We start from the raw sequence: 12,500 nt of genomic DNA, 5'->3' as shown, positions 1-12,500 counted from the left end.
CTGTCTCTCCTCTCACTCAGGCTGGCACACCTGCAGCTGATCTGGAATTGCTGCCGCCCCAATTACCAGCCGCTATAAAAGCCAGCCAGATTCAGTTCCACTAAAGACACAGACCCATGCAACAACTCAGAACTCAGTTTATTTTAGTTTGGCCTGGAGCTGGCCGGTAGTTATCTCTTTTAGCTTTTAGTTCAGTAGAACTCAATTTTTATGTTGGTCTCCAATTTCAGCCAGTGGGGGGGGGGGGGGGGGGGGGTGTGTGTGTGTGTGTGTGTGTGTGTGTGTGTGTGTGTGTGTGTGTGTGTGTGTGTGTGTCTCATTTACTGTACTTAAGTACCCTTTTGAAGATTTGTTGCTTTCCTGGAGTATTTTTTTTTAATTATTATTATTTATTTATTACTTCTACTGCACTACATCTCATAGGCAAATATTGTACTTTTACTCCACTATAATTATTTGACAGTTTTAGTGACTTTGCAGATTTAGATTATTATCACAAAACATACAGTAACCACTTCAGCCCTCTATAAGATGTTCAAAAGATGTTTTAACATTTTGAACTTGTGAAATGGGACATTCTGCACAATGAGTACTTTTACTTTTGATACCAATACTTTTACTCATGTAGATCTGTAATACCTAACAGACTATTTCTACACTGCAGTATTGATACTTATACTTAAGTAAAACATTTGAGTACTTTTTCCACCACATACTCCTATTAGTAGTGGCTCTCAAACTTTTTCACGTCCATGACCCCCAAAACCTATAAGTTGCCCTATACCTTTAATTCTGCGTGCACATGTTTGTATTTCAGTGGGGCATAACCGTGTTTCAAAAACGTGCTAACACTTAATTAAGCGGATAATGATGTTGGCTAACCGGGTTGCAAAACGATCCGTTATTCCCATGTCTGCTCTGGTTGTTGGACACATCTATTAGTTCAGTCCCCGGGGTGTAGTTTTATTTTAAATAAAGGGGGGTAGGTCTGTGTCTTCTATCATTTTGACGCTTGGTGGGAGGGCGTCCAAAATCTTCATTTGGGTCACAGCCGACTGATATAATGTTGGCCCTGTTTTTTTTTGTGCTTTCAAACAATGGCACTTCAATACGTCTTGAGAGGACACTCTCTCCCCTGTGTCTGTTAACTGTCGTGATTTCTGAAGTGTTCGCCTTTAATGACATGCCAAAAATAGGGAGGCTAGGTTGAAAGTGGTTAAGTCTGTCTTGTGTTTTTCTTTTATATATTGTTTCTTTCGGGCAGAAACCTCTTATCTCCATATTCTAACTTTTTGTGTTGTTTTTCCCCCCGTAAATTAACGCCCGACTTGATCATACTACAGCGTCACACAAAGGTATGAAAAGAAGCAGATCCACAAGCTCAAAACACCTTTTCAGCTTGTAGATCTGCTACATTTCATACTTTCGAATTTGAATCCTGAAAAGTAGCAGCTTTGGACATAATGGTTTCCACCTGACAGAGCCTATATAGAAACATATGTATATAAATCATTGCTATAGAGTGTGGCAGGGGTCTTCCTGTCTCTCCAGCTCTAATTCTGATCGTTAATCTTTAATTCTAATACCAGCCAAACTGATTCCACTTTGAATGTTAATTTCAGTACCAATCCAATACCAACGTCATTAACAAAGCCTTGGGTAACAATAATTAGTTGGATAAGAGTGTCTATTAAATGAGCTTCAACATTGAGCAGGTGTGTGGTCTGTCTCTGAACCCTGAAGCAAACAGGCCTGAGGCTTTATTACAAAACAATATTATGTTCTGTTGCGATAATTTAAATCTGCAAAGTAACCCGTAACCAAAAAGCCATCAAATACACTGTAGTGGAGTGAAAAGTAGGCTAAAACATTTGTCTCTGAGATGTATTAGTAAAGTTGAAGGGTTCGATCCCTGGCCGGGTCATACCAAAGACAATAAAATGCCTCCCTGCATCAAGGGTTGGATTGGGGGTGTACATCAAGCCACCTCACGCTACAGGAGATAGGCTCCTGCTCTACTTACTTATTAAAGTATCAAGAAAAGGAAATACTTGAGTAAGGTTCAAAGCTCTCGTCTCGTGTTATTCTAGGGACTATAGGGATGGAAATTGGCATTCTTGCTGACTCTGACGTATTTACATTGTACATTGTTGCCGTCGGGCAGAAACCAGCTAACTTGTTTTTGACGCTTTTTTAAATATATATTAATGCCCTACTTTGTCATACTACAGTGCCACACAAAAGTAGTAAAAATAGCTAATCTAAAGCTCAAAATGCGTTGGAGCTTTTTGTGAATTTGAATACTGAAAAGTAACAATTTTGGACATACTGTAATACTGTACAGTATTTAGCTTGTGTATGCCGTGATCGTGAATATTTAGCTGTCCCTCCCAAATAAACAAAGAAAGTAAACTAATGGTTCTCAAAATGGGGTCCAGGGACCCCCAGGGGTCCTTGGGGGGGCTCCACGGGGTCCCCTGCAAAATGTGTTAATACAGCATCACAATCATTTTGTGGTCACGTTGGCCGTTCAAAAATAGCAGATCTACAAGCTCACAGCGCGCTCACAATGCGTCGCATCGCTTGTAGATCGGCTATCAAACGGCCGAATGTAGGGCTGAAGTGTTTAATGTATGTTTTGTAATAAAAACCTACAAAGTAACTAGTAACTAAAGTTGTCACATAATTGTAAAAATCAAAATAATTAAGGGAACACTTTGATCCCTTAATTCTTTTGAGCAGTTTTTGTTAGGACTATGCAGTTCATGAAAACTCAAAATAATTTCTTCGAGCAATAATACTTGCCTCTGAAATGTAGTGGAGTAGAAGTAAAAGTACTGAAAATTGGACCTACTCAAGTAAAGTAAAAAAAAAACTGTGCAAGTACAGTACTTGAGTAAATGTACTTAGTTACTTTCCACCAGTGTGGGGGGCGGGGGGGTAAAGGGGTTTGGGGGGGAGCTCAGGTGGTCCCTATATAGCTCCAGGTGGGCGGGCGCCTGGCTGGAGCTCGGGGCCCCTGCAGGGCATCCTGTTTCCAGGGGACTGTGATTAGATTGTCCCTCCGTTCAAATTGCATTACACCCCCGGCTAGCCGCGCTACCGCCGCGCCGGCTCACCAACGCCGTTCAGCCGGAGACCTTGTATCTCCATTATTAAACTTTTTATTGTTGTTGTTGTTTTCCTCATATATTAATGCCCTATTGCCCTAAAGCAGTGGTTCTCGAACATTTTTCATGGCAAGGACCCCAACATTTATGTTTATAGCCGTGGACCCCCATCTATTTTTTTTTGGGGGGGGGGGGGGCAGGGACCCTCATAAGAGAAGAATTGTGTTAAAAAAAACATAATAAAAGTTCAAAAATAACAGATGTAAAAGCTCACAGCGCGGCACGAAGTGACACGAAGTGACACACTGTGAGCGCTGCAGGGCGACACATTCATCAAACTCAGGAAACTAACAGGTAAACCAAGAACCTAGCTTCATGTCTAAATAATACACTATCAAAAACCAGTGGTGTAGTAAAGTAACTAAGTACATCTACTCAAGTACTGTACTTAAGTACACTTTTGAGGATTTTTTTTACTCTACTGGAGTATTTCCCATTTCAATACTTTTACTTCTACTCCATTACATCTCAGAGGCAAATATAGTACTTTTACTCCACTACAATTATTTGAAAACTTTAGTTACTACAGTAGTTACTTTGCAGCTATAAATTAGTATATTGTAAAACACACATTAACCACTTTAGTCCTATTTTATAGGCTATTTGAAAATGGCAGATCTGCAAGCTCACAACGAGTCGCATCACATTTTAAACTTTTTAGTACTTGTACTTTTGGTACTTTAATATATTTTGATGCCAATACTTTTGTAGGTTTTGCACTTTTGCAAATACTTTTTGTACCTTTGAACACAGGCCTTTTACTTGTAAACAGAGTACTTCTACATTGTGGTATTGATACTTTCACATAAGTAATAAATTGTCAGTACTTTTTCCATCACTGTAATGTAACCAATAAGTAATAATTATGGACAGTAGCCTACATTGAAACTATAGGATACCAGGTACAAAATGAACCTAGCATCTGTCATGGCATGCTATCTAAATTATATTTCTAACATTGTGGTCCAGAAAAAACAAGCCACAAATACTTATTCTGACAAGTAACGCCTTTTGGACTTACATGTTTTCCACCCGACAGCGCCGATATCAATAATGATTGCGCCAGAGCCATTATTACGATGTAATGTTTTAACCCTTTAAGACCGGGAAAGCATCCTCTGTGTCATTTTAGATTTCTTTGGGCTTTTCGAAAATAGCAGATCTACAAGCTCAAAGCACGGCACCGAGTGCCGTGCTTTGAGCTTGTAGATCTGCTATTTTTTTTCGAAAAATCATGAAAATTTTAGCAAATCTTTGAATATATATATTTTTTAAGCGAACATTTGTAACTGAGATCTTTGTTTCTTGCGGGGGGGGGTCCCTGAACTGGAACAACATATTTTGAGATGGGGGGGGGTCAGCGGCCAAATACATATAATTTTGGGGGTCCTTGACATGAAAAAGTTTGAGAACCACTGATTATATAGCAAAAACGTAAAAAAAAAAAAAACTGTCAGGATTTAGAAGACATTAGAAACCCCAGAAGCAAAGATTTGAGTGACAAATGTTCGTTTAAAAAAATATACATATTCAAAGATTTCACGATTTAAATGTTTTTTTTTTCTTCAGATCTACAAGCTCGAAGCGCGGCACTCGGTGCCGCGCTATGAGCTTGTATATCTGCTATTTTTTTATGTAGCCAAAGCAATCTAAAAATGACACAGATGCGTTCCCGGTCTTAATGGGTTAAAAGAAACAGCCTACCGAACGAGGGATTATCATTATTTATGCCTCTGATGATTTCATAAGCTTCTTTGTTGTTAAGGTCACGGGGACACGTTATGTAGATTTATGGGCCGAGGGGGAAAAACAATAACCCAAGCAACCCAGCTTGGTATGGAGGTTAGACAGTGGTGGAAGAAGTACTCGGATGTTTTACTTAAGTAAAAGTAGCAATACCATAATATCAAAAAAATACCCTGTTACAAGGCCTGTGTTGTTACTTGAGTGAAAGTACAAACATATTGGCATCAAAATGTAGTTTGTAGTAGAAATGTAGTAGAAGTACCAAAAGTAAAAGTACTAAAGTGTTTGAAAATAGCCGATCTAAGCTCACAACGCGTCGCGATGCGACACGTTGTGTGTCAGGCATTCAGGCATTACGACGCCATCAAGGCACTGCCAAAATACATTATAGTCGACTAAATCAACTGTAGATTTAGTCGACTATAATCTTATAATATATAGTTGACTAAAATTAGACAAAAACTAAACATTTCAGATGACTAGAATATGACTAAAACTAAATGGAATTTGATTCAAAAGACTATGACTAAAACTAGATATAAATTTGCTGTTAAAATCAACACTATCTCCTTCACCACATCCTTTATGATAACCTTAAATGCATCAATGGAGATAAATGTGTTGAATTTGAGATTTTTCCCCCCTTTTGTTTTTGTTTTACAGTTAATTCCATAACTAAGGTGCACAGTAGGAAAATTCGTTTTCCCCCCAAATCTGTCCAAACCCGGGGTACATAAAAAAAAAAGTAACCACTTTGAAGAGCGTAGCTGGTAGACTACCGGAGCCGGGACAGAGAGGGTTATTATACACCCTGAAACTCCAGCAAGAGCAGGCAGCGAGCGAGGCGCCAGAAAGTACATTTGTGGGGGAATTTTCATCCAAATTAGGTTTAATTATTAGGAGCTATATCTCAGAAGTGCAGCCGTGATTTATCACATTGGCAGAGGGCCGCCTTGGGCGCTCGCAGATATGGAGGGAAAAAAGAACGAGAAACTTGACGGTTTTAGCAGCCTTGCAGTGAGGACCCAAAATATCACACGCTTAAAATTTGGGTTTGTTGCGTTCTTCTGTGCGCCCCCCTCCCCCTCCCCCCCAAACATTAACGACCTTTTTAATCATTATTCTTCTGCACACATTTTTTTTGAATAGTTGTAGAAGTACAGGTGTACATTTGTATTCCCTTTCCCCCCCCCCCTTTAACTCTGTATACATGGAAAAATTATAATAATATATTTTTTAAATTGTTAATAATAATAGTGATTAGCAGTATCCGTGTGTGTAGTTCTTTGCGTGGGTGTATTAGACGTTACAGTTATTGCATGGTATGAGGATATAAACTTACAATGTTATAGTAAAACTATTGAAGCACGGAACAGAACACAATGGGTAAAGATTTAAAAAATATAACATTGAAATGAGAAAAAAAAATTACAGAAAAATAGACAAAATTACTATACATTTTCAAGGAAAACGCAACGCTATGCGTCGTGAACTCGTAGATTGGCTATTCTCGCTACTTGTGCGCAACACTGCCATGCCGCGAAGGATAACACAAGGCATTCATTTATGAAAAATTAAAAAACATAAAAAGATGAAATATGTAGACGATACAAGGTTTTTTCTGGCCGACAGTGAGGATACGCGCGGCTAACGACCGGGACAATTAATAGCACGTGTGACATCCCCAGCCCCCCCCTCCCCCAAACCCCAGTACCGCGTGCCTTAAATATGACTGTTTAATTAAGCTACATAATTAATTAGGACTATGTCACATTAACCCAATAAGCCCGGGAAAGCGTCTGTGTCATTTTAAGATGTCTTTGGGCTATTCAAAAGTAGCAGATATACAAGCTCATAGCGCGACACTGAGTGCCGCACTATGAGCTTGTAGATCTGCTATAAAATGTATTTGGCCGCGGAGCCCCATCTCAAAACATGTTGTTCCAGGGACCCCCCCAGAATCAAAGATTTGAGTAAAACAAACACACATATTCAAAGATTTGCACACATTTTCATGATTTTTTTTTTTTTTGATCTACAAGCTTGCTATTTTCAAATAGCCAAAGAAATCTAAAAATGACACACAGATGTGTTCCCGGTCTTAATGGGTTAAGATGTGTGTGGGGGTGTGGGGGGGGGGGGTGTGTGGGGCGGGGGGGGTTCAGAGTAAATGAGTTTTAGACTAATGAGAGACGCAGTGGATGATCTATGGGGCCGCCGCACACTCTGACACCTGCGAACAACCTCGCGTCCAAACCGACGGCAACAACACCGCAAGGAGGTGGCCGGGCATGGGTTGCCAAGTCTGCTTGTTACAACGTCGCTGTCGGGCAGAAACCTCTTATCTCAACATTTTAACTTGTTGTGTTTTTTCGTACATTAACTTTTCTTTTTTTATCCTGAAAAGCAACAGTTTCGGATATGTGAGGTTTCCACCCGGCGGAGACGCTTAAGCGACTTTGGGCTTGTTTTCCTGTCGCTTGTAAATAATGGGTTTGTTTTTTCGGGCGCTTGTTTCTAAAGTGGTGGAAAAAGTACTCAAATGTTAGTAGTATCAATACCACAATATAAAAATATTCTGTTGCAAGTAAAAGGCCTGTGTTCAAGATGTTACTTGAGTAAAATTACAAGCTCACTAGCCTGGTAAACCCTCCCTCCGGAAATCTCATTTCCATTTGATTTCAGGAGTGAGTCTGGCCTGATCGCCCATTCTGCAATATTGGCTGTGGGCTGGAGTTGGGCGGGAGTAATACCGTTGACTGACAACCCCTTCAGCCAATGATCGTTTTTCCCCTTCAGCCAATCAGTAGTTCACCAGACTAATGTGACGCAACGGGACTTTTGAGACGGCCATGCCCAAAACGGGTCGCCTTATTCGGATACATGCGTGTCACTGCCCGCCCCTACCGGTTCTCTAAATGTTTACTTTTAAATGGGCTCTGTCATGATTAATTGACCACATATATGAAGTTAAACAACTAAATTATATCCAAATGATATCTTATAAGTAAATTCCGTGCGTCAAAATAGAAGTTTGAGAGCTTTTTGAAGTAAAAAAACAGCGGAGAAAATAGCGGACAGAAAAGATGGCTGCCGTTCGTGTTTTGTCGGCTGCATTCAGGCTGCACTCGGTGCCATTCGGGCTCACTCGAACTCGCCACCTGATTGGCCAACTGTCGCTGTCAATCACAGAACGATGTGCGACGACGCTGATAGGCTCGTCCATTTGGTGTACACAGCCAATATTGCAGAATGGGCAATCAGGCCAGACTCACTCCTGAAATCAAATGGAAATGAGATTTCCGGAGGGAGGGTTTACCAGGCTACAAGCTCACAACATATCAGAACACGTTGTGAGATTGTAGATCGGCTTTAAATAAAGACATGTGAGCTTGTACATCACTCTGTGCCTCATGTTCGGGTGCCTTGAAATCCTACTGATGAGCAAAAAAACTTAGATTGTATTTTATTTTTCCATTTTAACACAGTTTGAATGTTTAAGAAGCTTCTCAATACAATAGTTAACCGTTGTGTGTGTGCATGTGTGAGCGCTCTTGCGTGCATGCATGTGTGTATTTCAGTGGTGTAACGTAACTACAGTAAGTACATTTACTCAAGTACTGTACTTAAGTAAAATGTTGAGGTACTTTTACTTTACTGGATTATTTCCAATTTTCAATACTTTTACTTATACTCCACTACATCTCAGAGGCAAATAAGGTACTTTTACTCCACTACAATTATTTGAACAATTTAGTTACTAGTTACTTTGCAGATATAAATTATTATACTGTATTATAAAACATACATTAACCACTTTAGTCCTATTTTATACATACTGTAGGCCATTTGAAAATAGCCGATCTACAAGCTCACAACGCGTCGCATCGCGACGCATTGTGAGCTTGTAGTTCTGCAATTTTCAAACATTTTAGTACTTTTACTTTTGGTACTTTAAGTACATTTTGATACCAATACTTTTGTACTTTTACTCAAGTATTTTTTTCATTCCGGCAGTATTGATACTTTTACTTAAGTAAAACATTTGAGTACTTTTTCCACCACTGGTGTATTTGATGATGGCTGTGCGAAAGAGAACGTCCCTGCCGGTTACCATAGCGACACTTGACGAGCGGACAGTGCAATCCCTCTGCATAGAAGGGAAATATATGTATTTAAAAATGAATTCAGTTATTCAAAGACTGTAAAGATGGGCCTCTCATTAAGAAGCACTTTTATCTGGCCTTCAAAAGTTTTTCTTTCCCTTCGCTCCCACACTGAAAATACATTGAGTATCAGCAATTGGCGTTGCTTTCTGTATCTTTTGAACAATGGTGTAAAGTAACTAAGTACATTTACTCAAGTACTGTACAATTTTGAGGTATTTTTTACTTTACTGGAGTATTTCCAATTTTCAGTACTTTTACTTCTACTCCACTACATCTCAGAGGCAAATATTGTACTTTTACTCCATTACAATTATTTGAAAACTTTAGTTACTAGTTACTTTGCAGATTTTGGTTATTATTACAAATCATACATTACCCACTTCAGCCCTTTATACATTTCGGCCATTTGAAAATAGCCGATCTACAAGCTCACATTGTGAGCTTGTAGATCGGGTATTTTCAAAGGATTTGTATACATTTCATACATTTGAAAACTTGTGAAATGGGACATTCTGCATAATGAGTACCTTCTACTTATGGTACTTTAAGTACATTCTGGACCTGCATCACGGCACCCTAGGGTGTCACCGGCAAACCCACTGACTGTAGGCTATGCTGGGGGCGAACACAGCCGGAGAGCTTCTAAGTGTCTTGACAGTCCGCCTATGCACGCGGCATTATGAATCACACCACAGTTTTGTCTGTGACAGCTGTCACGTTTTCTTTTCTCTTTCTCTGTCACACCGCCGAGAAAAAAAACATGCAGATTGAAGAGAGGAGGGAGAGAAGGAACATCTATCTATCAGACCCTGTGTGAGGGACGCTGCTGCCGGCGGTGATGTGGCATCCATTATAGACCCCCCTAATATGACGTAGCTGTCATTCCCCGTGAAATATGAACTATTACATCTGAATTAAGCAGCGTCTCCCCCGTCATACGTTACGCTCAAAAGACGCTAAATCAATGTTAATCTGATAGCCCCCGCCCCACCCAACACAAAATGAAACATAGGCCTGTCATCCTTGTCAATAACGCTCAAATTATGCTGCTACTTTGGACGAATGTGAGGGGAATAGGTACACACGTATACGTACGCACTACGGGCAAAGAAAAGGGGGAAAAAATACACAGTCATAAGAGGTGGTATATGAGACTGAATTACGCTTAACAAAGTCAGACTTCCTTTGCCTCCCGACACAACCCTGTGAGCTCAAATAGACGCACGCGCGCACATGCGCACCCACTCACGCACACGCGCACGCACACACACACGCAACCCTCTGAGTCTTGGCCTTGAGCAGTGGTGGAAAGTAACTAAGTACATTAAGTACTGTACGTAAGTCAAATTTTGAGGTGTTTCTACTTTACTGGAGTATTTCCAATATTCAGTACTTTTACTTGGACGCAAATATTGCACTTTTACTCCACTAAATTTATTTTAAAACTTTAGTTACTAGTTACTTTGTAGATTTTGATTATTATTACAAAACATACTTAAACCACTTAGGCTATTATATACATTTTGACCATTTGAAAATAGCCGATCTACAAGCTCACAATGTGTCGTGATGCTACACATTGTGAGCTTGCAGATCTGCTATTTTCAACAAAAGATTTTGTAACAGAGTATTTCTGCATTGCAGTATTGATAAGTAAAAGATGTGAGTACTCTTTCCACCACTGGCCTCGAGTGCAAAGTGCCCCGAGATAGCCACATGCAGCCTCCCCCCCACCCCCACCACACACACACACACACACACACACACACACACGCACACCCACACACACACACACACACACGCACGCACGCACACACACACACACACTAGCGCGGGCGCATCATCCATGGTCTCTCTTGGAGTGATAATGGTCAGTGTACCGTCTAAATTTCACACCCAGAGTGGCATTTTAGCGGTTCTGACATAACACCCGATCCCAGCTCACGCCTCAGTGTCTCTCTGTCGGGGCAGAAACCTCCTATCTCCATATTTCGACGTATTTATCTCTTTTATCTTTGTTTTCTTGAGTTCATACTTTGTTTGTACAAGAGTGTCACGCAAACAAAGTAGCGCGGACGTGTTGTGTGCTTGTAGATCGTCTATTTTCATGCTTTGGGTAAATTGTTTGAAATTGAACGTGGTTAAGTGTGTCTGTGGGTTTTATAAATATTGAACCAATGACAAAAGAGCTTTGACTAAATAATAAGTTCATTGGATCCATTGAAAAAATGGAAACTGGAAAGTGTTGAGCGTGTTGACGGCACTAGCAAACAACCAGTGGTGGACTAAATATATACTACAGTAAAATGTAAAGTAAATGCTCAAGCATTCAAAAGTGCAAATTACGAAGAACATTTGCTTATACAAATGAAACTGCCTTGCCTTGCTTGCCATCAAATACTCCCAAAAATTTACCACAAGTACTCAAGTAAATGTACTTAGTTACGGAGTCGCTTCATCTAGCTTTAAGGCATTGAAATGCTACCAGCTATGAAGTATTATTCCTCTTGTCGTTTTTATTTTTCATTTTCTTTGCCTCTCCCTCGTACACACGGACATATTTATTCATACATGGGATATTGATAGATGCCACATTTTCTAAAAGTTTATAGAACTCCATTTGCATAATGCATTAAGCCCATTAGTCAGCCTTGGGCATGTGTTCACACTATCCGTCTTTTATCAAGAAAAAGCGCTGTCCAGAGAGCTTTTTTTCTGCCGGAAATTAAAGAAGGAAAAAGAAAACAGAAAAAGAAGGAAAATAGATTGTGACTCTTATGCTTGGAGCTTGGCGAATATTGAAAACAAAAGTTTTAAAACTAGTAGGTAAACTAGGAGAAGTCATTTGAAAGTATTCAAAGATCATGTGGCATATTTTATCACTGTCCTAAACTGTATGGATATTTATTGATGAGATTATATTCCAGAAATTCATGAATGTTTGAAAACCACTGGTTTAAATAACATTAGGAAACAAGCCCAAATAAGCAACTACACTTCAGAAACAAGCCCCAAAAAAACGGAACCTGCAACTATCTATAAAGCAGCTTTACATAAAAACAAGTCCAGAGTCGCTTATAATAAGCGGACATGGCAACCCTGGCGGCTGCTTGCTTTGTGTTGGGAGCTGGCTGCTGGACCACAAGTCACTTATTAATTGTGATATACCCTATTAACCCATTAAGACCTGAGGCTGATTCTAATGTCTTCTAAATCAATAGTTCTCAAACTTTTTCACGTCAAGGACCCCCAAAATGATAGCCTGTGTATTTGGCCGTGGGCGACCCATCTGAAAGGGTTTTTTGCGAGGGACCCCCAGAAGAGAAGATTTGTGTTAAAAAAATGTAAATGATTAAAGAATCTTTCAAGCAGGTTAAAAAATAGCAGATGTACAAGCTTGCAGTGCGGCGCAAAG

The sequence above is a fragment of the Gymnoscopelus braueri genome, assembly GCF_963280865.1.
Source record: "Gymnoscopelus braueri genome assembly, chromosome: 20".
NCBI lineage: Eukaryota > Metazoa > Chordata > Actinopteri > Myctophiformes > Myctophidae > Gymnoscopelus > Gymnoscopelus braueri.
Note: the sequence above shows the minus strand (reverse complement) of the source record.